Here is a 24,102-nt window from a genome sequence, read left to right as displayed (position 1 = left end):
CGAAAATAACTGTAAAAACAATTACTCCCATCGTTTGGTTGCAGATGACAAGCTACCTGTAGTCATTGGCACACAAGTTATCCAGAAAATTCATGCACACCAAATGTAAAGGTATTTACAAAAAGAAACGATGTATTGTTTGAACTAAAGATGCACATAATTTTATTATTATTTAACAAAAATATTCACGTTACAGAATAAATAAAAACGAAAACCCGCTGATAATGGCACAGTGATGCCGAAACATGTTTGGGTACTGAGAAATGGTTCATATGGCTCTGAGCACTATGGGACTTAACACCTGAGGTCTTCAGTCCCTTTGAAATTAGAACTACTTAAACCTAACTAACCTAAGGGCATCACACATATCCATGCCCGAGGCAGGATTCGAACCTGCGACCATAGCGGTTGCGCGGTACCAGACTGAAGCACCTAGAACCGCTCGGCCACACGCCCGGCGCTATTGAGAAAAAACGGTGTTTTTGCATAACTGGCGGACCTCACATCCGACAATTTTAACTGCAAACACGGCCAACATAAGGAGCTGCAAATCAAAATGATGAATGTTTCCATACGTAATGGATTAGGAACGGGACGTGGGCAGAAAAGGTCAAACAAGTGAGAAAGGCATCTTCTAATTGATTTTATTTTGCACCGACGCTTACGCAGTGAGAACCAGAGACATCGAAGATATGCTGCATGCGTAAAACGACGGTAACGGTTGCTCGCAGCATTTCCGGTGGATTCGGAGCAACGTGTTCTTGCATACTGGCCATCAGACCAAGCAGAGAATTAACGTGTCCTCGTTAAACGCATTCTTTTAGGTATTCCCAGAGCCGAAAGTCACACAGTTGCAGGACTTGTATCTGGAAAATCTTTGAAATTTCGTGAGAACAGTGTTGTGTGGAGCCGGCCGGTGTGGCCGAGCGGTTCTAGGCGCTTACGTCTTGAACCGCGAGACCGCTACGGTCACAGGTTCGAATCCTGCCTCGGGCCTGGATGTGTGTGATGTCCTTAGGTTAGTTAGGTTTAAGTAGTTCTAAGTTATAGGGGACTGATGACCTCAGATGTTAGGTGCCATAGTGCTCAGAGCCATTTTTGAACAGTGTTGTGCCATGTTACCAACAGTTTCTGATAGGCTTTTTGACTACGTCTTTAATACTTTAGTGAAACTTTAATTGCTGTTATAATTTTGAATCCATTCGACTTCTTCCTTGTGCATGTACAATCTCGGAGTGACTGGGTGTATTCTCTTGAAAGAAGGCCAGAACGAGAATAAAGGTGCTTGTGAATCCACACTACGCAGTCACATGCAGCGAGTGCAGTCGCTCTTCGTGCACAGCACGCGGTGATGCTGGCTGGTCACACGTCATCAACTTCTCTTCGTGCCACAAACCGAAGAACTAATTCAGAACGTTGCTGCAGACCATGAGGTATCAGTTGCTGCACGCAGGTACCAGTGTAAGATACACTGCAAAACTTTTTGTGCTGTTGACCCTGGGTTGAACAATTCTCGGGACTCTGCTCGAGCACTAGTACTACCCGGGACGCATGCTGCACGATCAATTTACAGCAACGTATTCTGTAACTATTGGATTAGTTTGAGCTAAAGACAATCTGTACTGCAAAGATCAGTCGGTTATCGACCTTGCAAATGTATTGATGTTGTATGCAATAGTCTCAGCAGATAACTGTATTTGCCACTCACTGGACAGTCATTTATCAGGAACAATATTCAAATCTCCGTTAAGATATCCACTTTTTTTAGTTTTCCGTTATTTTCTGTATCGCTTAAAGCGAATTTTGTGTTGTTTCCAGTGAAACCGCTAGCAGATTTTTTGACCAGTTCCTATACCTTCAGTATTTGTATTCCGTCCTAATCACCTCATGTTTGACGGGATGTTAAATCTTACTTTTCCTTCTAAAGTAAGCGATAACCTCGTGTCATCGCCTGTTGCTCTTTTCTTCACTGACAGACGTCGACATTTGTGGCGTGATCTGGGCTCCGCGGGACCCGCTTGCGTGTTTTGCTTTGTGGACGCGGGTGAAATCTATTTCGAGCCGCGCTTATTAGTTGTTTAGGGAGGGAGCAAATCTCTAGCCCGTTCGCTAGCTGTCCACTACATGGTTTTCGGCCAGGTCTCCTCGTCCACGAATATTTTATTATGTTGACTTTTCTTGGCCCTGGTGGTTGTTCGGGTGTAGGGGTGGGGTTAGAGGCGGGGCTACCTTTCAGCTCTCGTTAACCAACATAAATGCATGACACAGTCGTTCCTGAACGTAGTGCAAGCGGGATGTTACGATTCTTCTACACGCGGAACGCTTTATGTTCTTAATTACACGCGAACATATCCAGTATTTCACAAGCGTGTGAGGTTTCCTCTGTGAGTCACAATACTTTGCACAGCAGACACTAATTTGTACCACTTTTGCCGAGCGAGGTAGCCAGTATTTAAGAAATTGAGGTCTTTTTCAGAAGGGGTTGTTCTAAAGCCCTCTCACTTCAGCACCTCCTCCCGCCCCCCCCCCTCTCTCTCTCTCTCTCTCTCTCTCTCTCTCTCTCTCTGCTCCCACAGAATTTGTGGTTCGCCTCTAATGACCCTTTCTCTTTCTTCATATTGTTACTTCACTGATCTGTCCTTGTTCCGAAGGAACAAAGCCGGTATACTTGCATTTTGCCCACCTGTTGTCTTGTCATTTCATAGTCAAGCATACGACGGAGACAGACTAATTGGTCTGCTGTTCGTCTGAAATATTTTCGTGAGAACAGTGTTGTGCCATGTTACCAACAGTTTCTGATCGGCTTTTTAACTGTCTCTTTAATACTTTAGTGAGATATTAATTGGTCATAATTTTGAATCCATTCGACCTCTTTCTTGTACGTCTACAACCTCGGATTGACTTACCGGTGTATCAGTTATTAGGGCTTGTTCCCGATCCATTCACGTGCGGAGCGCCTGTAAAAGCGTGTTTCCGCGCTGAGTTAGTCTGTTCTCATCTTAGCGGTCTCTTCGGAACCGTCACCTAGCGAATTGTAATACAGTATATTCCTGGGCTCGTCATTTAATGCCGACAGCATGAGAGCCCTAAACACATTGTGTTCTGAGGAGTGGGTGGCTGACTAGTCGACTGCGCTTGCGTAACCTTAAAACACTGTGGTTTCCCAGTGCACCTCAATTTCTTAGCGTTCATTCCACTTGACATCAATTTCTCATGTTGCTTCTCAGATGTGCTGTCGATGTGACTTTTCCTACAGATTTGAAACTTATTCTGTAATCGAAGAACATTTTCTCGCTCCGCCTCTTATTCATACATGATATCTGTCACCTACTCTCGTGGTGACTTGATGTATACAACACGCGACTACAAATGAAAGTGTGCCCGTGTTATTGCACCCGTTATTAATTTCAGGTTTTATTCTTTCGGACAGATATTGAAGGAAGCCTTTTTTCCTTGGTGCGGATTAGGTTGAAATGGAAAGTTCTTGAAATGAGAAAGGATGTGATATCAAGGCATTTTATTATCCGCAGTTATGGGAACTTTCTGACGTGACCGTGCGGGGATGCATCGATAGGTGCTTGTAGGCTAAACCCGGAGTGACGGGAAACATATCGATGAGGGGTAAAGCGCTGGAGTGGCTTGGTTTGTGTGTGTGTGTTTGGACCGGGGGGGGATGGACGCAGTTGAAGTTGAGAGGAAGCTGCTGCGGATTATAAGAGGACAAGTCTTCAGAGCCACCCGCTGAGAGACGTCTACGGCACGCAGAGCTATTCAAACAAGTTTCGCATGTCGTCGGTCAAGACGAGACTAAAGTGACAACAAATATTCGTGTTCAGTTAGTAGTGTGGCGTCTGTGTCGAGAATATCCTTAAGCCATTGTTACCAGGGAGACAATGACGCATAAGTGCATCAACGCCCCATCATTTAAATTTCATTGTTGCCCATAAAAACTAACGAAAATTAACATGGTAGAGCATCCCAGAGAAGTTTCCCTTAGAGTTTTTTACTAGTTTTAGTTGACAATGTAATATTGTTTTTATATGACGCAAATGTGTCAAATCACGGGCAGATAAATGTTCGAAAATGTTGGTTCTAGGCAGGCGGTAAATCCGCACCCGCCAAGTCAGATTGTACGAGTATTCCAGTAACAGCAGAGTGTGAAAGTATGGCACCAACCTTCTAATCACAGTTATCTAGAGCACATTGAGGACCACATTTAAGCCCTTTCAGCTAGTCATACTATGAAGTAATGTTGACAGCAGCACATTTTATTGTTTAAAGTGTGGACGAGGTGCAAGAAACACGTCGTTATAATGATCTTAAGACCGATGGTTGTCCTACAGATTCTGACGAAGTCCTCTGCAGATATTGAAACAAATGTATCTGTAGCTGTAAGTCCGTGACGTAGTACGTCCCTGAGGTGGTGATGGAAGATACACCTGTCTTCTCATTCCCGTGAATCCTTTTGACGTAAAAATCTGCGCATCGGTGGTACTGAGCATCAATTAGCAGGAGCCTGTACTCTTGACGCGGATGTTCCGTTTCGTTCCGTTCAGGCATTTGTGGATGCCGTCATTTGAAGTGCGTTGCGTCACATTCTGACATTTCGTCCCGTTCCGACTTTTTAACAGCTGCAGAGAGGAAGAGACAATATCAGTGAGTGTCGGCGAGCACCGGAAAAGAAATGATAATCACCTCTTCTTGCGACCATCATTTAACGGCTGGTACGTTGTGGCACGCAGCTTCTTCGAACACGAAGCTTGTTAACATCTAAGACTCATTAGAATCACGCAAAGCATTTTGAGTGGTATGGAGGTCTTAGAGACAACTGAAGAACGATCTTTGCACTGGCTCGTTACTCCAGTCATGCTTGAAATATTCCAGCTGCGCGCCACCGCAACAACTAGGACAGGTGTAGCCTTCTGGCTGTTCCAGCTGCGAACGTCGCAACCATTGCTGACTCCTGTACAGGAGTGTTCGAGGCCTGTTACCATGACATGCTTAGTTGACGACACCATCGCAAGTCCCTGTCAAGGATGTTCAATTGCATGTAGCAACTTAGGTAAGTTAGCCTCGTTTAAATGCGAACATTTTAGGTTAGGCTAGATCGTGACCATTATGAATGTCAGTTAAAAATTCGAATTACTTCAAGCAGTCACATTTATTGTTCTTCCGACGAGTGTGTTCGGGATATTATAGCTCCGTCTTCAGGTGATTTATGTCGATAAGGCACGGATGATTTGTGTCTGACTAATGTAGGCGCAAACAAAACGGCGAGTAGAGGAGAACGGTCCGAGTAAATAATCATAATAAACATACGTCCAGAAACCAATAGTTTCCCCAATACTACATACGTACAAGTGCGGTCATGCCAACATTACAACACTGTTAATGTCTTTTAAGTCTGTGTAGCCGTGCGGTCTCAGTCCCGTTGCATGGTTCGCGCGGCTCACCCCGTCGTAGGTTCGAGTTCTCCCTCGGACATGGGTGTGTTTGTTGTCCTTAGCATACGTTAGTTTAAGTTAAATGAAGTAGTGTGTAAGCCTAGGGACAGATAACCTCAGCAGTTTGGTCCCATGGGAACGAATTTCCAAAATTTCTTAAGTCTACGTTTATTTCGAAACACGGCAAGTTAGGCGTAAATCACAGTGTGGTAAATTGCTTTCATTTGACTTTTTCATTGGTCCAGACACCTGACTACTGGTAAATAGTGTTACGACAACAAGTGTATCGATCTTGGTCCACCAATACCGTGGGTCCCATCTCCTCCGACTTCAACTCGTTGGACTTTCTCTCTCTCTCTCTCTCTCTCTCTCTCTCTACCTGAGTCAATTAGATGTTCCGTGTTCTAATTACGTAATTGCCTGCTGTAACTCATAAAACGCTTCAGACCCATCAACGTATCAACAGTTTTTTATCCGCCCCCTCGCACCGATGTTTGCTCACATGGACGCGAGTGTTAAAATTTGTATGGCAGGGCCACGCCCAATCTATTAGCAAATTTGTATGTAGTTGTCGTAAGTTCTTCTGTGACGACCTGTCAACTGATCGACTATTTTCATTGAAAAGATACAGAATTGTTCCTCATCGCTCACTTGATCGAATAAAATTTCGAGCGATCGCGCGCGCGTGTTTGTTTGTGTGTGTGTGTGTGTTTGTGTGTGTGTGTGTGTGTGTGTGTGTGTGTGTGTGTGTGTGTGTGTGTGTGTGTGTTATCATTCCATATAAATAATGTGGCTGGTGTGCAGTAACAGTTGAAAGTGTGTGTCAGGCTGAGACGGAACTCGTTGTTCCTGCTGATGGTAAGTGTGGTGTCACCGCCAGACACCACAGTTGCTAGGTGGTAGCCTTTAAGTCGGCCGCGGTCCGTTAGTATACGTCGGACCCGCGTGTCCTTATCAGTGATTGCAGACCGAGCGCCGCCACACGGCAGGTCTAGTCTAGAGAGACTCCCTAGCACTCGCCCCAGTTGGACAGCCGACTTTGCTAGCGATGGTTCACTGTCTACATACGCTCTCATTTGCAGAGACGACAGTTTAGCATAGCCTTCAGCTACGTCATTTGCTACGACCTAGCAAGACACCATATTCAGTTACTATAATCTGAACAGATAATATTGTGAATCATGTACCGTCAAGAGCGACGTTCATCATTAATGGATTAAAGTTAAGTATCAAACTAATTACGTCCGCTTTCGGAATTCTAATTCCTTGTCATGTTCCAGACGTCACGTCAGTATAGTCCTTCCCTCCTCACGCCAGCCTGCGTAAGATGAAACGCGTGCATTTCGGCCTCCATTCCTAACACGGTGTTGGCTCTTCTGCCAGCACAACAGTAATCAATCTCCTCACGATTGCCATGTCTTCAGGTCTGACTCAAACTTCCACTGTCGCTGACGTTTCCACCTACGACTGTCGAACACCACTACAGAGGGTTCTCCCAGCGGTAGGGGGGAACAGAATACCACGACTGGAGCAACGTAGTCTGTTAAAGCTCTTCACAAAGATTTAACAAGCTGGCTCTGAACGTCGTCAGCCGTACACTGTGTGGAACACATGGTTGTTGTGTTTGATAACGGCACAACGTGAAATTGTTTTTACTGAAGCGGACATAAATATTCAGGTGCAACTAGCAAGTATAGATTTATTAAATCACCATCCGTGAAAGGGCGCGAGGGCTTTGCTAAAAGTACTCTAGTTTTGTAGCCATTCCAGCATCGGCACACTCGCTTGATTTTTCTTCATTTTCTTCTTCTTCCTCTTGAGAGAGCTTCCTTTTAAGTTTTACAACCTCTTGTATACGGTCAGGTCCTTTATATTTTCCGTTTCCGTATTGTTTGACGTCGTAAGACTTGTAGTGCACTTCATGAAAGTTGTAACTTTTCTCAGTTTCGTTCACGTGTAGTGCCAGGAGAAAAGGACTGTCAATAAGTCATCGTGTGCACATCTGTCTCTCACGTCTTGGCTTTAATAGCCTCTGTGCGATATATTTTCATGGAGATAATGTATGCGCTTGCAGTCTACCACAGATATTGTTTCTAAATGTTCCGAACAGCGTTACCCCAAGAACGTTGCCTTTATTCTAGTGACAAACATTTAATTTCCCTGAGTGTTAGGGTTTCACATGAAAACTGGATCTACTGATTACATTAGTAGCAGAACGTTGCTCAGTTCCCTTATAACTTCGTCCAGATTCATATCTCTCTCTCTCTCTCTCTCTCTCTCTCTCCATTTCTACCCTATTTTTCCCCCAAGGTTTTTGTTTCTTGGTTAGCACACTGAACTCGGGAGGACGACGGTTTAAACTCGCGTCCAGCCATCCAGATTTTTAGGTTTTCCGTGATTTTTGTAATAAATCGCCTCAGGCTTATGTCGGGACGATTTCTTTGAAAGGGCAGGGTCGATTTCCTTCCCTAATCTGAACTTGCGCTGCGTCTGTAATGACCTCGCTGTCGACGGAACGTTGAACCCTAATCTCTGCCTCCTTCTCTTTGCCTATGTTGTCGTCTAATGGCGTTTTAACAGGCTGCAGTGAAAAATGGGACGTGAGGAGGGTATTTACTCATAAATAATGTGCGCTTACCAAATTAACTGTTGACAGTGAATACCCTTTTAGAACATTCATTATCTGCTACGTTTGTCGAAAATGGAAAGAAATTCCTTTACTGACTGTGGATGCCATCGAGATAGAACAGCACATGAACTCTTTGAATGTAAAAGTGAAGAATCACCACTGCGTAATGCCAGCCATAACGCGGAGTCAACTGAAAGCTGATCCTTCATTTCCTTTGAAGCAATCATTTCATCCTGCTGATTGGACGCATCTGCTAAGTTGTCGAGGAAGACGAATCATTTCTTACCGTGTTGACAGGAATGAAGTGTAGTGTAACAATTAATAATTTTAAATATTTCAGTCAAAAAAATCAGTAATTCTCTTCCATAAGTATACAGGTACAGTTATTTCCACGAAAGCAAAGCAGAAGAAGAGGCATTTGTGTTCTTCAGTCGTACGCACAACATGAGCAAAATTCTATGTAAGTTGTGTTATAGTGAAGTTGTAGTCTCGGGAAATAATCTTTACAGGAATCTGATTGGTCCCAAATGGCACGTATCATTCTTAGAGGAGCTCCGGTGCGGAACTAGACGGTGTTTCAAAAAGATTGATCTGATATCACGAGACCACGGTCCTGGTGGGTATCGATAGGGGTCTCCGTGGTACAGTTCGATCACTCGTTACGAGTTGAGTCGGGATGACGACAACTCAGCAAGAACAGTTACCTGCCTGTAAGAGCGTTTCTTAACAGTGAGCTATCTAAACCGTGGGCTTGCCATTAAATCGCCTCACACGGGACGTATTGCTCACTGCCAAGTGCGCCAGACGTGATGTCCGTCGTGGTTGCTGCACGCTTTGAAGCGGCGTGCTACGTCTCACGGAACGTGCTCCTCATCGTGATTTGCTGCGTCAACACTCTCCAGCGGCAGTTCCCGGCTGCGTCTGGCGCGTAAATCGCTCAGTTTCTATACGCAAATTGATGAGCGTGAAATAGCTGTGCTAACTCTATTAGTGGTCGTCAGAGAAGAGCGGAGAAAGTCTCGAAGAAGATTCTAGACTGATCGGTGGCTTGGACAGCAAACTGGTAGTAGAGGAACACAAGATAATGCGTCCAACGAAATGAGATAGAACTTATTCGTTATATTTATTGAATGTCGATCTCATTTTAAAGCCTTAAATTGAATATACTTCAGTATACTGTCAAATATCAATTTGTGCATGCATAATATCCATATGGTCTTCGTTGCACTGACTACCATCGCTTAGAAGCTACGTGCTTCATCGAACAGATTTCAGTATCGGCAGTCGCTTCGTTATTTTCTTCGAATGGAATATATATATATATATAAAGTAAAGACAAGATATATATCTTGTCTTTACTTTCTGACTTGGCAGTCACGTTAAGCTTTCTGGCCACTGGGGATGATTGCAGTCGTTGGTCTACGCAATGAGAATTGCAGAAAATACATTGTTTACAATCAATAACATATACGGTTCTAGATAATAATTCTGTTAAATTAATAATAAGAAAGAACCAGAATATTTTACTAAGCAAAAGGCGAAAAAGCATTTCGAAAGGAGGTGGACGCAGGCCTGATACCTGTTTCCTCCACATCTCGCGACACCGTCAACTTTGTACTGTAATGGTATACAGAATGATTTATAAAAAGACAATGCCTCTGATACAAACCACACTATAACTGTCCGAGGGTAAAATTTGGATAAAAACTGCTGCTTATTTTCGGATCGATACGGTACTGTGTAAAGGCTGTATCTGTAAATGTATTATTTGATATTTAACTATGACAAATTGCATCAGAACGACGCGCTTTTGATAGATCATCATTGTGCCGAAACACTGAAACAGTATACTTTTATAATGTAAATTATAACTATAAGAAGATCAACTACAGAAGGTTTTAATTACCGATATGTAGTTTCGATTATGATACGTAGTTTCAGCCGCGATTAACAAATCGCGGCTGAAACGAATCCTCTTCGAGAGACAATCAATTTATTGATGCTTTGAAACAGCCTATATTCACACGACGTAACGCCGTTCAATGAGATGCTTGTGGCTTTGAAACAATGTCGCATCTCATTCGTTACGCAGCCCATCACGAGGCAAAAATCTGCTTTGCGTGTTTCCTTGTTTCGGGGGGGGGGGGGGGGGGCATAAGAACCCCGCCGTCTTACTATTGGTCTCCCACGTCTACAGGACCACATCTAGGTGCCTCCCCTTCTGGCGACCTCATTAACTGCGACGCTACATACTCGCAGAAGAATGGGACATTTTAATTGAATGTTCATGTCCTGCGGTTATGTTGCGTCAACCACATAGAACATACAAAGGTAAACTTCGATCGTAAATTAATTGTAAACAGTATGCAAAGACTCTGTGTACTCAGAGGTAAAAGCGATAACTCTTGTAAAATTGGATGCTTATGTATAATTAAAAACTTGGTCGTTCTTTGCGTAACTCAAAATCTACCCCAGTTACTATCTTCTTTCATGTAGAAGACAATGTCGAGAAATCGGCTGAATGTTTTAGAAATACCCTGTGCATTGAATCGATTGTGCAACTGCGACCTTGTTTAATTTTGTCGACAGTTAATTTCAGTTTTCTCGGTTGGCTTCTGATTGCTTCCTGCACATTGATATAGAATTTACCAATCAGCTACAGGGCATCAGAACCGTAGGCAGCCCGCTATGTTGCGAAAAACGTACGAAACAAATCCGTTCATGGCAAGAGCGATCTTAGTGTTTAAGGCTGCAGCCATTTAAAATACATGCAGGGACACCTTTCCCTTTACAGGTTGATAGTGGACATAAGCTTCTATTGTGAAAATACGTATACAGATTGTCCACATGAAGTCTCCCGACGTTCCAAATGTATATATTTGATCTACTTAAGATTTGCGGTATCACGGCAAGTAACTCAGAGTTTTGTACAAAAATTAAGACATTTCTACAAAGGCTCCTTTCGTACACCGTAAAATGTCTTGAAGATACTCTCTACAGAGTGGTCCATCTGAAGTTTCGGATGAGATTATCTCTAAAACTGTACATCGGGTAAAAATGGTGGGTAAGCCAAGTTCGTAAGCTCAGAGGGGGACATCAAATGATACTACACGTGATAAAATTTAAATGGCTCTAAGCACTATGAGACTTACCATCTGAGGTCATCAGTCCCCTAGACTTAGAACTACTTAAACCTAACTAACTTAAGGACAACACACACATCCATGGCCGAGGCAGGATTCGAACCTGCGACCGTAGCAGCAGCGCGGTTCCGGACTGAAACGCCTAGAACCGCTTGGTCACAGCGGTCGGCTTACTGCACGTGACCTCCAGCCCCCGCCCCCTTGGGTGGGGCGGGGTGCAACTTATAAATCTTAAATGGAAACCCCCATTTTTTATTGCAGATTCGTATTCTCCATAAAAAAGTAATCACGTTTTGTCTGAAACATTTTTTTAAACCATTGACAGATGGCGATGAAATCGAGAAAATTTGGGGAGAACTCTGATTTATTTAGAATGATCCGAGAAGGACGCACTCAGTAAGAAGCAAATGTCGGAACGGCAATTTCAGTGACGGTGGGCGATAAGATGATTTTACAATAGCAAATAGGTCGAATGTTTCCGCTCAGAACTGACTGCGTCGGAGTGAATGAGTAATTCAGCCGATACGTAAAACTGTAACCAAATGAGTCGAACGTTGTTTTCATTCGCTTTTTCCCCAACACAACACTAAATGCTCCACCGATGATAACTTACCTGACACCTGTCGTTGAATTTAATGTTTGGTCCACGTTGGCTTCAGCTTTATAGAGTGCGCATGGCCGCTTTTATGTTTATTTTTATATGAGAAAAATATTAGTATTTCTCTCCCTCTCTCTCCCTCCCCGCCAACATACCGTACCGTGAAAAGTGTGTCAAAGAAGAAGTAGAAATGGAAAATCTAAAGATACAAAAACTATAAAACAGTTCACGTGGCCTGAGAGTATGGTGACATCGCACAGTGAAAATGAGAACATTTAATAACGGTCTGTTTGCTTGTTCGTAGCATAACATGGTACTAATGTAATAAGGTTGACGGGATAAACAGTTGTATTATACAAGAGGAACACTGGGTGTTATCTTGCTGTTGTATAACATAATCATTTTCAAAAATCAGCCCTTTTTCTTCCGTTTGGGATGTAGGTAATCTCTGTAACCTTAGGATGTATGGGGGCCCTCCCACTCCGCTCCTGTGAAATTAACGCCATGCCACGGGACAACGTATTAATCCTCTTTCGGGATAACAGCGGAATTGTTGCAATGTCTGGAGAGCGTTTTGATCGTAATAGATGATAATCACGGAAGTAGATAGACATTTTTATAGATTTCCGGTTTGTTACGTGTTAAGTTTGGAACTTCGAGAGAGCTATCACGGATATAGAGGATGGGAACTTCTTCGGTAGAAACGGCAATTCACAACTACTTTTTCGGTAGAAACGACAATTCACAACTAGTAATGAGGACAGTAAACGGTTACAGTAGAGCTGTGGGCATTTATCATTATTTCTTTTATTGAACTCGTTGAAGGTACTCTGTAGCAGCGATGACAGTTTGCTAACTAAACACCACATGTACTTTCCCTCAAATCGTAACTGCTGAAGCAACAGTAGAAATTTTTACATCCTGCAGGCATTGTCCACACCAGTCTCTTTTGCGCCACAGTTTAACTCGGGAACGAGAAGCCGGAACATCTGACGATAGGTAAATGACTAAATCGGAATTGCTTGTGGTTCGCCGCGTCATCTGTGAGTCGCGGCACTACCTACAAGGAGGTTCCAGCGATCGTCGACAGAGGGCAGCAGCGGCCGGGCGCTAAGCAGCCTTCCTTACTGCATGTAGCAAACACTGTGATGGGCTAACTACAACTAATTACTCTCTAACGAGGTATGGAGTGCATTTCAGATTACACCAAGTGCTTTAGAAGTAACTAATTGTTAATAAGCTGTTTCAGGGAAAAAGGCTGATCGTCGAAACAGAATAGGAGACTGTGTGCCGCTTGGATAAAAGCGAACGGTCTGGATCCACAGCGCTTTTTAAGCCACATGGCTGCTGATCAACTACATTATAGATTATATTTGCCATTTCATTGTTTAAATTTTGTTAACGGCTGCCGGTTGGAATTAACTGTAAATATTAAATCACCGTCGTAAAGTCACTTACGAAGTCGTTTTGAGTTCTCCACGTCAGAGTATCTTGTGCGTAATGTTAATCAGGTCGAGTGTTGCTAAATAAAAATTCAGTCCCATAAACTGCCCACATGTCAAAGTCGACACAGAGTACGACATAGCACGGTAATAACATTCCGAGGAGCAAGTGATAGATTGGCTCTGAGCACTATGGGACTTAACATCTATGGTCAGCAGTCCCCTAGAACTTAGAACTACTTAAACCTAACTAACCTAAGGACAGCACACAACACCCAGTCAGCAAGTGATAGACGTACAGGAATCACAGGGAGCACGTATCTTAAAATTGCTTTAATTTCCACACTTGTCCAAGAAAACATAGTCTTTCTAAAATGTCCCTTGAGTTCTCGGTTATATTTAAGCAGAATATTTATTACTTGAAAGAAAGGTGAAGTTTACGTTCGTGACAATCTTACTGCTGATTGATGCAGACTATGCGTCTCCATATTTTCATATTTTGTCTTCACAAATCGCAACGTCAAAGTTTCCTTTTCTCAGTGTTCTGCTGACTGCTGTTACAGAGAATCTTCCTCAGGAATAGAAGGAGGTGAATTTATCGCACTACATGTTCCACAAGCATACAAGCAGTTGTCGAAAGTAATGTCACATGTGATGTGTATTTTTATCTTACTATATTGCGGTTCACAGCTTCATGACAACGAAAATAATAATGAGGAGGAGGTGGACGAGATTTTTTTGTTAAATTAAAAACTGAGAATCAATAACTAAGATCTGGCGGTTGGGTAAGGAAAAGAGCCGGCCGCGGTGGCCGAGCGGTTCTAGGCACTTTAGTCCGGAACCGCGCGACTTCTACGGTCACAGGTTCGAATCCTGCCTCGGGCATGGATGTATGTGATGTCCTTAGGTTAGTTAGGTTTAAGTAGTTCTAAGTTCTAGGGGACTGATGACCTCAGAAGTTAAGTCCCATAGTGCTCAGAGCCATTTGAATTTGAAGGGAGATGGCGTGCGTGTCACGTAGGTGACGCTCTGCCGTCAAGACTCCCCCTACTTCCACGTTGTGACGCCGGAAACTCGGCACGCTCAACGTTGGGATGCAAGGTCCACGTGCCGATGGCTTTAGGTGGCCATCTGCGGTGGCAAAGTGCTCAGAGCCATTTCAGTCATTAGCCAGTATTGTGCCATTTGAACCATGTAAGGAAAAGAAACATGCCGGAAATAAGAAGAGACCACAGGATACAGAGGGTATACACAAGTTGGCTAAACGCTTTGTCACTATACAGAGACTACCACGACAATTCATGTGATCAATCCAAGACATTTCTTTTTTAAGTTGTTGTAAATTTATGTAGACGTAATAATTACTTATTCTATGGTTTTGGGTGGCGGCAGCGTTAACCGCTGGATGTCACTGACGCACATCTGTGTACACTGAATGACTTGAGAGTCCGACAGCGCTATTTGCGACTCCTCTTCGTTCGAACTTCCCACCTTCCGAGCCTCGCTTCCTCAACAGTTGGTCGCGGTTTCATTTCTATTAATTTTTCTTCAAATGGCTTCGGTGAATGGCTCATGGAAACAAGATTCAGAAACATGGCGCAAAATGAAAGTGTGCTTACTTTATAAACAGGAGGAGAAGGTGATGAAATTTTAGGTTAGATTCCCGCATGGAATGTGTAGTGTTGGCAGAAGAGCCACCACCGTGTTACTAGAGGAGGCCGAAATGCACGCGTTTCAGCTCACGCAGGCTGGCGTGAGGAGGGAAGAACTATACTGACGTGAGGTCTGGAACATGACAAGTAATTAGAATTCCGAAAGCGGACGTAATTAGGTTGATACTTAACTTTAATCCATTAATGATGAACGTCGCTCTTGACGGTACATGATTCACAATATTATCTGTTCAGATTATAGTAACTGAATATGGCGTCTTGCTAGGTCGTAGCAAATGACGTAGCTGAAGGCTATGCTAAACTGTCGTCTCTGCAAATGAGAGCGTATGTAGACAGTGAACCATCGCTATCAAAGTCGGCTGTCCAGCTGGGGCGAGTGCTAGGGAGTCTCTCTAGACTAGACCTGCCGTGTGGCGGCGCTCGGTCTGCAATCACTGATAGTGGTGACACGCGGGTATACTAACGGTCCGCGGCCGATTTAAGGGTTACCACCGAGCAAGTGTGGTGTCTTGCGGTGGCACCACAGAATGTTGGTGTGTCTTTTAATTTAACCGATTCTGCGTATGTCCTCTAAATTCGTCGAATATTCCTCGTAGAACACTCCATTCGAACTATGTTTGTTGCTCTTCCTACATGCATGAGAGTGCAGTTCCTACGATTAGATTGCATTCGAACTTCTTTGAAGGTAAATAGAATGGATGATGTGCCGACACACATTAAGAAGGACGAGAGGCATGATGGAGATAATTTGTCCGCCATTTTTGTCCATCTTAGCTAATGCTCTGTCTGAAACCTAAAAAACGATAAACCCGAAACGCAAGCGTTATGCCAGAAGAAATCTTCAAGAGTTCTGTTCTCTAGAATTGGATATATTGACTTAGGCCACAGCTGGTTCGGCTACTTTAGACGTTGTGGACACAATAAATCAGAAACATTCCACTGCGTAATTTGTCTTCATTCCGAAACCTCTAACGTAATTTTTTTTAAAGAGTGTGCATAGCAATATGCGTACTAATAATTGTAAATACACACATCAAAAAAAGTCTTGCATCACCCCGATTCCCAAAACTTCTGAAGATAGACGTTGACTGTGGATATTGTAACACAGACACAGTCCCTTTGACTGTTCAGAGATGTCACGAAACCCGCCCAAAGATGTGAGCAACCATGCATGAGCAGCGGCTATTAGATGGAGGGGGTCCGACAGCCGATCTGTTCCAGTCATTCCACCAGGAAGGAGGTACATGGCTCGTCTGTCGTTCAACGATGCCTAGACGGTCAATACCGATGTTCGATCGCCTCCGCATTGTTACTTTGTACCAGTAAGGGCTCTCAAGAAGGGAAGTGTGCAGGCGTCTCGGAATGAACCAAAGCGATGTTGTTCGGACATGGAGGAGATACAGAGAGACAGGAACTGTCGATGACATGCCTCGTTCAGGCCGCCCAAGGACTACTACTGCAGTGGCTGACCGCTACCTACAAAATATGGCTCGGAGGAATCCTGACAGCAACGTCACCATGTTGAATAATGCTTTTCGTGCAGCCATAGGACGTCGTATTACGACTCAAACTGTGCACATTAGGCTGCATGATGCGCAAATTCACTCTCGACGTCCATATTTGCAACCACGACACCATGCAGCGCGGTACAGATGGGCCCAACAACATGCCGAATGGACCGCTCAGGATTGGCAAAAAGTGGTTCAAATGGCTCTATGGGACTTAACATCTGAGGTCATCAGTCCTCTAGTCTTAGAACTACTTAACCCTAACTAAGGACATCACACACATCCATGCCCGAGGCAGGATTCGAACCTGCGACCGTAGCAGTCGCGCGGTTCCGGACTGAATCTCCTAGAACCGCTCTGTCACCACGGCCGGCTCAGGATTGGCATCACGTTCTCTTCACCGATGAGTGTCGCATATGCCTTCAGCCAGGCAATCGTCGGAGACACGTTTGGAGGCAACCCGGTCAGGCTGAACGCAAGGTGGAGTTTCCCTACTGTTTTGGGGTGGCATTATGTGGGGCCGACGTACGCCGCTGGTGGTCATGGAAGGCGCCGTAACGGCTGTACGATACTTGAATCCCATCCTCCGACCGATAGTGCAACCACATCGGGAGCATATTGGCGAGGCATTTGTCTTCATGGACGACAATTCGCGCCCCCATCGTGCACATCCTGTGAATGACTTCCTTCAAGATAACGGCATCGCTCGACTAGAGTGGCCAGCAAGTTCTCCAGACTCGAACCTTATCGAACATGCCGGGGATAGGCTGAAAAGGGCTGTTTATGGACGACGTATCCCACCAACCACTTTGAGGGATCTACGCCGAATCGCCGTTGAGGAGTGGGACAATCTGGATCAACAGCGCCTTGATGAACTTATGGTTAGTATGCCACGACGGATACGGGCATGCATCAGTGCAAGAGGACGTGCTACTGGATATTAGAGGTACCGGTGTGTACAGCAATCTGGACCACCACCTCTGAAGGTCTCGCTGTATGGTGGTACAACATGCAATGTGTGGTTTTCATGAGCAATAAAAAGGGCGGAAATGATGTTTATATTGATCTCTATTTCAATTTTCTGTACAGGTTTCGGAACCGAGGTGATGCAAAACTTTTTTTTGATGTGTGTATTTTCATTCTAGTGAACGTTATTAGCAGCTTCTTTTGATGCTTTCAGTGAGTAACTTGGGCTCGATATCATCTTCTACCGTCCAGCCACTCAGATATCATGAACGCTGGTTTCCCCATGGCAGGTAGAACTTTTCGGATACTCCACGGTCTAGAGTACCCATTTTATTGTTTTTGTCGCCAATAGCACGTTGTGATGAGGCGTCGTCGTCCTGAACTTCTATCGAAGTGGTTAACGTGACGTGGCTGGCCCCTCCTCACAGCCTTCTCTTTTGTTCCCGACTGGAGCGCTGGCGCTTGACTTTACGCCGTAACACGCTTTGCACCTCATACTGGGTAGCCATCAAGTCACGCTTTGAGCTTGCCTGTGACAGTCAACGTTCCGTAGAAAAGTTTCACAGATTGTGTACACTTTTGTATAGCATTCACTACGGGACTAGGCTATCTACTGTAACGTAATCTAGTGTGCGATGGATGGAAAAGCTGGATACACAGTTTTTTTTTTTCCGGGGAAACTGTGGTACACGTATGGTAACAGGCTCTAAAACTCGATGTTTTGCTCTCTGATATTCATTGGCCGCTAAGGGATCGTCGAAATCGGTAATATTTTTAACTGATGACATTTTGCACTCCTTTGAGTTTGTAGTCAGTTTCTTTTCCTGCAGATAACGGATAGTCACTCGACGTCTGAGTAGAAATATTGCAAGATTGAGCACCACAATGTCCGTACCATCTTCTTGCTTCGCCACAAGATTCTTATACCGGCGGAGCGGTTATTTAGTGAGACATCTCATCATCGTATCGAAACTAGGGTGGAGGTTGCGCTGATACTTGGTATAAATAACTGATACGAGGTTCTTTTTGTCGATTCAGACTCATATATTTTGAAGAGCGAAACATGTAAGGAGACATGATTCAGTATCTTGTGATTACGACAAAGTAGTTGTCTTAACGTAACTGCATCCCATGACCACTTCGTTTCATGTTTCCAACTGAGACACAGTAAATAATTTTTGTGTAATTATTTAACTTGCAGCAGTGAATGTATGTGACTGACCACAACAGAACGCCAAAGACCGTGGTAGTCGTTACGATATCATGCACACATGTGCGTTGACCGGCGCAACCGTGTAAGGCCAATAGCCTATTTGAAACCTTCCGTTTGAAAACAGTAATGTCTCCTTTAACCGGTATCAGGCTGGAGTCAAGACTGCCGTTTCCTTGTGTGAGCAACTTCCACAGTAGAATGTGTTTGATCTCTGCTCTAAAGAGAATTACCAACTCGTAAATACTATTCCTCCTCAAAATTTATTGCGGATTTAGAACGCCCATAGTATGATGCTTATATTGATCCATGACGTTGCATATTTCGAGTCATCACATCATGAAATCGTTGTCGTCAGTCCACTGCTAGCAGAACCAAGCATTCAGAAAATGTAATTCGTGAACGATATAGCATTCTTCATTGCTGTAAATAAAGCTAAAACATGGCACTGCAGCGCCTGCGGGAAGAAAGTTTGTGACTGTTTAAGCGAACATACTATTTCTTTAAAATGAAAATGTATGTGAAACTTTTAACGGTAACATGGGGAAATAATGAGTTCCAGATTTGAAGGACTGCTCCTATGTGACTAACCAGTCTCCCGCACTAAGGTGACCATTTATTCACAAGGTTGCGATGCCATATTTACGTCATTATTTCAGATGACAAAAAAAACCGATTCAAACACGTAATGAAGGTGGGTTAACGATCTTAGAAAAGCTGCCGGTACAGCAAGGAAGCGAATCGCTGCAGATGGTAATGCACGGAAAACATATAAAGCTTGGCGACGGGGGGGATGATCCGCAACGTCTATAGACCATCCACTTTATGGATCAGTAGTGTAAGAACAAGATGGTCCATGTACACTGCGTGACAAAAGCACACAGAAGACGCGATCGGATGTCGGGATAACTTTGTACGCGTATACTCACCATGTAAATGAATAGAGCTGCAATTCTCAGTGACCAGTAGAACGACTAACAGACTGCTGTAGTGTTGTTCGTTTTTAGTGTTGCTGTCAGGCCTGGTAGGGTATGTGAGGGGCCTGAACAGCGTCGGATTTCGAGTGACACAGTGATACCGCTTACTCGTGCGAGACAGCGTTATCAGCACCTGAAAGAGTTCGAAAGGGGTCTCATTGTGGGCTCTTCATTTGGCCGGCTGGTCGAATCGTGCAGTATCCTATATGTTTTGGGAAATTTCGATGTGACAGAGGCCCGATATTTGACTGCATGGGAACGTGGGGGCAGGCATACTCGTAGTCAAGATTCCGGTCCACCACTTGTTGCCACCACAAGGAAGTGTCGCCGTACTGCGCGCCAAACACACTGCAACCTCCTCACATCTCTGCCTGCTGTAGAAGAAAAAGTAATGGACTCCCAGCTGGTCGTAGGTTGTGTACTAAAATAAACAGCATAGAGACAGCAGTGATGTCACTTTCTGCAAGACCTGACCATCATTGCTCGAGCACGTACAGTGCAAGCTGTTACTGATTTGTTTGACTGATGGGCTGCCAAGTGCTATACCACATAATGCACTCCCCTGACTTAAGCCCTCGTAAGTTCAACTCGATTTCTAAACTGAAGGAAACACTTCACGGCATTCGCTTCAGAACTGCTACAAATTCGTCGACCAATAAACCGCGCCGCTCGAACTGTCAACACAACTGGCACTGCTAAGAGTATCCTACGAATTACACATCTCTGGCAACGGGTTATACACAAAGTTGGCGACTACTTTGAAGGTCAGTAAAACTTTGAAACACGTATCTATTTTGTACGAGCTGTAAATAAATAGTTGCCACTATTAAAGTTGCTACCCCCGTAAGAATGTTACAAGGCGTCCGGACCCGGACAACAGTGCCATACCATCATTTCATTGTCACCACCACAACACAAACGGCTGCTTTTAGTGTGGTGCCGTAACCGGAGAGCTCGCACTATTGGTGAATGTATCGTGGCCAACGACTAGCGGGGGTTCCGCACAACGCCGGGTGACTATAGTCGGTGATCTGGGGAGGGGTTACATTCCTCTAATGCTTTGGAGGCACTACGCTGTTAGTCCTGGCATCACGGTATGGGGAGCCATCGCATACCACTTCCGGTCACCGTTATTAGTGATTGACTGTGACTGCGTAACGGTACGTTACGGGCATCCTGCATCCTCGCATGTGACCTTTCATTCGGCTGCATCGTAGTGCCGTTTTTCAACAGGACAATGCTCGACCACCACAAGCGATTTGTAAGGCGCCTACTTTTTGCACAGACAGCAGTTTCCCACTATGCTGCTCTGAAGTAAAGTCTCCCACCTTCCTTACCTGCCATTGACATATCCCTGCACATCGTTGCACCCAGGTAGTTGTATGAGTTGACTCACCGATGTTATAAAGGTTACAGTGGCGGTAAGTAAGTGAAGCTGTCATCAACACGAAAGTTCCAGAATGAGATTTTCACTTCGCAGCGGAGTGTGCGCTGATATGAAACTTCCTGGCAGATTAAAACTGTGTGCCGGACCGAGACTCGAACTCGGGACCTTTGCCTTTCCCGGGCAAGTGCTCTACCAACTGAGCTACCCAAGCACGACTCACGCCCCGTCCTCACAGCCTTGGAAGGTAGGAGACGAGATAATGGCAGAAGTAAAGCTGTGAGTACCGGGCGTGAGTCGTTCTTCGGTAGCTCAGTTGGTAGAGCACTTGCCCGCGAAAGGCAAAGGTCCCGAGTTCGAGTCTCGGTCCGGCACACAGTTTTACTCTGCCAGGAAGTTTCAACACGAAAGTTGTTTTGAACACCACGGCAATTTACTAGGCGCTGTCTTGTTGGAGGCCTTATATGCGTGGGGCTTCCCCCGACCTTATATGGAAACGTAAAGTTTAAGGTGGATTCCGAATGTCGTTGCAAGTCGACATTTTTCACATTGACAAATATTTCCGGAAGTGAAAGCAGTGGTAAGTACCCGAAAAAATCCAAGGAGTGATCGGGGAACAAATTCGAGCGCTTCTTTTTTTTTATCGTCTTTCTTTCGATCTGTTTATTCGCCCTTTTTTCGTCAGTGATTCTGTGCGCATGTCAGATACGTCTTTCAAATTCCGTCGTGATGAATTTCACACAATATATTTTATTTAATTTTTTTTATTACACTTGCCTGACTGAACACACTGAGCTACCGTGCCGACTACCATTAAGCCACCGAGTCGCAGAATTTAAATGAGAACATACTGTATCGAGTGATTTACTGCGATCTCGTAAGCTCCTAGTATCGCGACCGCCACTCTCAAGCGCAGCATTTAGTGCCGCTCCGGCGTCGCGTGTCGACGTCCTCGCCAGTGGCGCTCTCATCTGCAGAGGCAGAGGGCAGAGAGCGGCGCCGACGCGTCGCGGGGGGCGTGGCTTCACCCGCGCCAGATAAACTTATCTGCCAGAATTAATGCGCGCCGCCGCCCGGCCGAATCGCGTCCTTTCGACTGGAAACAGCTGATACGCCCGTGACTGGCGCTCCTGCCGTACCCAGAAATGTCTGTCATTTTAAAACAGTGCTCGGCGATGCGTCGGTTTTCCCTATTTCTGATGCTGCGTGCACACAATTCCGTCAAAGATAACATTGAAGCGAGTGCGACAGGTGATTAACTGTGGACCTGGTCCTGAGAACTCGTTGACTTGTAAATATCCTCCACAAGAGTCATTCTGTATTCAGTCCTGAAAAACAGACAACTACCGCGAGAATACCAAATTACTGTGCTGCGCCAGTTGCCAGGGATTGTCTGACTGTCAGCGTAGATAACTTGTTGGATTAGAGGGGTTAAACAAAATCAGCGCTTCGTCGTCTCGTTTCCATAGCCAGTTTCCGGATTTATCCGATCACACGTCTGTTCTGTCGATTCATCTTTTCTCTATAATTTATCTTAGTGACCAGTCAATTGAAGTCGTTGAAACTTTTCAGTTCTCAGGTAATTTATTTGACAGGACGGTAATTTGGCTGCCACATGTCTGCCACCTGAAGGCAACTTGCATGAAGAAGCTAAATGTTCTCCGCTTCCATAGGAAGTCCATGTGAGGCGCGGACCACTTACTTTTCCTGAGATTTTGCAAAGCACTGATTTTTTTCCCACTTGGACTGTAGATGTGTTGCCTACGGGTCGGGAGCAGCGACCATACTGAGCTTGCTGGATTCTGTTCACCACACTGGCGAGCGGTTGGCAGCGGGGGCCGTCCGTATGAGTCCTGTTGACAGCCGCCTGGCGTAAGCCGGTGTCCCATCGCTGCGGGTTAGACGAAGGCAGCTTCTGCCTAATTACGTAGTCACTGCCTCTCAGATGCTTACTCACCCGTATCACTCAACCCTGTTCCAAAACCAACAGTTCACATTGTTTGCACACCGTCTGAAACTGGGTACACCAGCTGGGATCCGACTCGATACTCCACTGAAGGACCGCCAATAGCTTCCTGTAGTCTGTGTTCCTAGGGCTCCCTCTCGACACCACCATGGTCTTTTCCATCCCACCTGTTTTCCACCCTCCTGTGGCGTGACGACAGAGTGGTGCGAAAATGACTCATGAATGAATAAGGCAAAGCGTCCTTTGGCAACACCCTCGGTGCTGTATACCCGTCGTTATTGAGCACTTCAAAAATGTACGTGAACAGAGTTTTGACGTAGTACTCGGCGCTTGCAGATAGGCAACCCTTTAACAGCCCACCGAATTCCGGATGGTCTCTCAGCAGGCGCAAGAGCAACAGCGGGTACATTTTTAACGAGCTCAACAAATGTGGGCGCGGAGGATGCTGCCGAACTGTGCGCTCTCACAGGGACTCTTCGCCATTTCATTCACGCATGTGTCAACGTTGTACTTCTTCGTGATCAAGCCACCGGGGGTCGCGAAATAGAAGGGCTGAAGAAGCGTAAGCACCCTTTGCTGCTTCGGAAGACGCTGATATTTCGTTGGTGACTCAACGGTGTCCTCAGAGTAGCGTGTAATCGTCCACGGGATGTCAGCAGTGTCACAGATCTCTAAGAACATCGTCCTCTTGCACATCGGACTGCGAACTGTCTTTCTCTCCTGCGAAATGTGTGGGAATCAACGCCCCATACGAAGCGGTGGTTTCATTCACACCATTAATGCCACCGCCTGAGGTCGTTCCGTGTCTATTCCTGGCGGCGGTGTGTCTGCAATGTTTTCCTTTGCCACCCACAAGAAAACCGCGCGATTTCAACGATGGGGGTCGCGGTTCTAACCTTCGTCGCAGACACTTCAGAAGGTGCGAAATGTGGCTAAGACGGGGTTTGACACGTCCGTGGTGGCGTTGGTCATAATTGTGGTGAAATTTATTGCCAGTGTGACAGCATAACCCACCTTACACCTCACATCGATTTCTGTGTTCTGTCCCTTTTTTTTTTATTTGCATGTGTAGACACCTCTCTGTATTCTACAGAGTTTGAGACCTCTTTTAATGGAGCGCGGGAGAGAAGAAAATTCTGAAAACGATTATAATTAAGGTAAG

General features: G+C 45.0%; 1 protein-coding gene and 1 non-coding gene across 5 annotated transcripts in view; one reads left to right on the top strand and one right to left on the bottom strand.

The window, feature by feature from the left end:
* LOC126251794 (E3 ubiquitin-protein ligase ZNRF2-like) overlaps window positions 1-24,102 on the top strand; it is a 557,859-nt gene that overhangs the window by 238,050 nt on the left and 295,707 nt on the right. The gene's annotated exons all lie outside the window — the stretch shown is intronic.
* On the bottom strand, window positions 21,115-21,189 carry Trnas-gga (transfer RNA serine (anticodon GGA)). The gene has a single exon. It is a non-coding gene; the product is annotated as a tRNA-Ser (tRNA).

Source organism: Schistocerca nitens, chromosome 4 (genome assembly GCF_023898315.1).
Source record: "Schistocerca nitens isolate TAMUIC-IGC-003100 chromosome 4, iqSchNite1.1, whole genome shotgun sequence".
Taxonomy (NCBI): domain Eukaryota; kingdom Metazoa; phylum Arthropoda; class Insecta; order Orthoptera; family Acrididae; genus Schistocerca; species Schistocerca nitens.
The sequence above is the reverse complement of the archived record's forward strand: the minus strand, read 5'-3'. Positions and strand labels throughout refer to the sequence as shown.